At 36.2% G+C, this 3,471-nt stretch overlaps 1 protein-coding gene across 5 annotated transcripts in view; it reads left to right on the top strand.

The window, feature by feature from the left end:
* Positions 1-3,471, top strand: part of LOC106868681 (tyrosine--tRNA ligase, cytoplasmic) — a 79,480-nt gene that overhangs the window by 46,517 nt on the left and 29,492 nt on the right. The window contains exon 1 of one of the 5 annotated variants that reach the window (XM_052977721.1): positions 2,106-2,129. The exons of the other annotated variants lie outside the window; for them this stretch is intronic. The gene's annotated coding sequence lies outside the window, so the exon portion shown is untranslated. Of the gene's footprint in view, positions 1-2,105; positions 2,130-3,471 lie in introns of those variants that run through there. 5 annotated transcript variants of the gene reach the window in all.

Raw genomic sequence — 3,471 nt, 5'->3', positions numbered from 1 at the left:
TGTGCCTTATAATTTAACACGCTCACCGGTAAAATTTCCACTTATTCCTGAGTGTATTAAATTATAAGGCACAAAAAGAAAATGACTCTCCCCAGACACAACAGAATATGTTTCAACACACGAACTCACATAAAGAATCTTGCAAACCAAATCCCAAAACGAAAAAACGTTTAGTTAATTTATTATTTCTGATCATTTTTGCACATACCTATGTTTTTTGTTTATTCATAATCTCTGATTTGATTTCATTCTGACGTAATTCTTCAGTTAATTGTAATTTTTCTGTATACGTCTTAAAGTTCTTGTAAAAAAAAAAGGCTTCCTGAATTGTTAGTCGATTGTGTTGAGTTTAATAGATTTAATGGTTTCATTTTATTCTGTTTTATTACATCTTTTGCTTTTTGTTGATTCTTAGTGTATAAATATTTCAGTCATTTTGACTGGGGCCATGCTGGGGTACCGCCTTTAGCCGAACAAATTGACCCCAAGACAGCATTCCATATATTTATATATGTATTTATGTGTCTGTGTTTGTCCCTCCAACATCGCTTAACAACCGATGTTGGCGTGCTTACGTAACTTAGTGGTTCGGCAAAAGGTACCGATAGAATAATTACTAAGCTTACAAAGAATAAAATCTAAGCCATTCTTAAAATTTAGAAAAAAGTTTGTATTTTGTTGGGATTCGGCCATAACCCCCATGAAAATTCATATATTTTTGATGCTGATGAAATTTTAACCATACATATTACACACAAATAAAGTAATATTTCTAAAATTTCTTCTTAGAAGTTACAAAGACCCCTTCATGGGCACTTCACACCCACAATTTAATCATTTTTTCCTAAGCAAAGACGAATACAGTTGTACTACTGGAAGCTATAGGGTCACCCGAACATAACAGATGAGCATTATTTGTAATTCAACTGTACAACAGTGTAAGACTATAGTTAAATTGTGATTTCTGCAATGTGGTGCATAGATTGTCAAGTAAATGAGACGCACCTTTGCCTCCACTGATTCACTTGCAAAGTGTTGAGTAAAATTATTTCGTTGCAGACCTCCTTTGAGTCTTTTTATTATCACTGGGTCACACATAGTCCCCAGTTGGTAACATTGATTTCAGATGAGTGACTGGTTGTTCTAAGACATTTATTGATTGTAAATTATTTCTGCCCAGTTACCTATTGATATAGTGGCCATTTGCAAACTCCAGAAGCGACACTTTCATTTCCCTTTACTCCAAGCGTCACACGTTGTTATTTCAATTGGATCATGCCCTTCCAATTGCTATACATCCGTAATGCATCTTACAGCTGTGCCTGTCACCTGTATGGTGAGGAATCCTACATTGGGGAGTAGTAACGACTAGGCTTGGGTAGCTGACTGATTATCGTGATCATTCGTCTTTTGGTTTCCTGTAGCTTTGCTCTCTTTTACAAACCCAGTGAACATACATATATTTCCTATTTCAAAGAAATTCAAACAATACATATAAGACCCAAGTTAAAAAGATTCCCAACAATTCAACTTCTCTAGTTGACATTAACACATCCACCCCCAATAGGGGCCTTAACTCCCACATTTTTCAGCTCCATGAGCTCCATTTTCTGGAGCAAAATCCTTTTTACAGGGTCCATAACACTGGAATTTTGGAATGTGCACATAAATATCAGTAGTATGGGATACATGTATCATGATTAGAATTTTTTTAGAGTGTGTAAAGAAGGAAAGAACCCTCATATGCAATTTTGATGAAATTCTAATCATAAGGATAAAGAAGATGATGTCACATGTTATCGAGGCTACCATTCTTTCTGGGTGTGGAAAAGGTGATGGCATCTTTATTCCAAGAATTCCTCTTACTCCATCAGGAGTAGACATTCCTTTTACATTCAGAAGACTGCAATTCCCCCTTCGTGTCACTTTTGCCATGTCCATTAACAAATTTCAGGGTCAAGCCCTCTCTGTGGCTGGTCTTCTCTTGGAAGAGCCCTGCTTCTCACATGGACAAATGTATGTTGGCTGCTCAAGAGTGGGAAGCAAAACAAACCTATTTGCATATGCGCCACAAGGAAAAACAAAGAATATTGTTTACAACGAGGTGTTCTAAACACAACAGCAAGAAAGTATGTACATGATCACCTTTTTTTACCAAACTTCATTGATTTTCATGTATTTATATTGATATACATATATATATATATGTGTTTGGGTGTGTGTGTGTATATATCTATATATATAAAGATGAGAATGTGTGTCTTATCCCTAAAACTCGAGAACTACACAACCAATTTCATTCCAAATTTACACATGCCTTACTTAGGGTCCATGTAGTGTCTTAGGCCCAAAAAATTTTTAACTTCTTGCATAGTTTGAGCCCACAGCAATATCATATCTCCTCCACTATTTCAGTATTACGTGTCAAAAGTGAAACAATAACATCACTTTACTGCAGTGGTTCCCAAACTATGAGTCGCGACCCACTGATGGGTCGCAAAAAGTTATAAAATTACGCATTAGCTTTGATTAACTGCTGTCTATCGAGATAGTTCAAGACTCATGTTTTCAATAATAGACTGGTGGTTTTATCAAGTAGTAGGCTTTTTTCATGAATTTAACAAATCAGAGGTGGTAATTTTCTCAAGTTATTTATTCGTACGTAATCGTAAAAAGGAAAAGTCTGTTTTTACCTATTTATAGAGAACTTTAACTAGGCGCAGTGCAACACTGATCGAGCCGATAACAGTTACTGCTTCAAGGTTTTGTATTAGAGTTAATACCTACCCACAGGGTATGGAGACGTTGAAACAGTTATAAAACGTTTTGTTTCACATTTAATATAACCCTAGCCCAGTAGAGTTAGGTGGGTCACCATAAACTGGTGTCATAAATAGTGGGTTGCGTCTAAAAAGTTTGGGAACCACTGCTCTACTGTAATATCAGATACTTTCACTTTAATATTTTCAATTTCATAGTGAAACTATTAAAGTGAAACTATACTCTCCATATACACAGGCATACTATAAGACCCAAGTTAAAAACATTCCCAACAATTCAACTTCTCTGGTTGACATTAACACACCCACCCCCAATAGGGGCCTTCATTCCCACATTTTAGAGCTCCATTTTTCATGATCTTTATGGAATATGCGCATAAAGATCAATAGTATGGGATAAATGTGTCATGATTAGAATTTTTTAGGGTGTGTAAAGAGGCAAAGAACCCTCATGTACAAGTTTCTTGGCTCCGGTGAGGCGTCTTGGAACATTCATGATGTGAATGTTCCGAGTCCTCTCCCCACTCCCCCGTTCGCGAGCGTGCATTTTTTTTCTTCATATTCGTTCACAGCAAGTTGTTTTACACCTATTACACTAATTTTTTTTTTTTTTGAGCTCGGGTCAAACGCTTTAGTTTGACCCTTTTCTGTAACAATTTGGTACTAACCCTTGCGTGTGTGTCTACTTATA

Source organism: Octopus bimaculoides, chromosome 2 (genome assembly GCF_001194135.2).
Source record: "Octopus bimaculoides isolate UCB-OBI-ISO-001 chromosome 2, ASM119413v2, whole genome shotgun sequence".
Lineage (NCBI taxonomy): Eukaryota > Metazoa > Mollusca > Cephalopoda > Octopoda > Octopodidae > Octopus > Octopus bimaculoides.
Note: the sequence above shows the minus strand (reverse complement) of the source record. Positions and strands in the feature narration are given on the sequence as shown.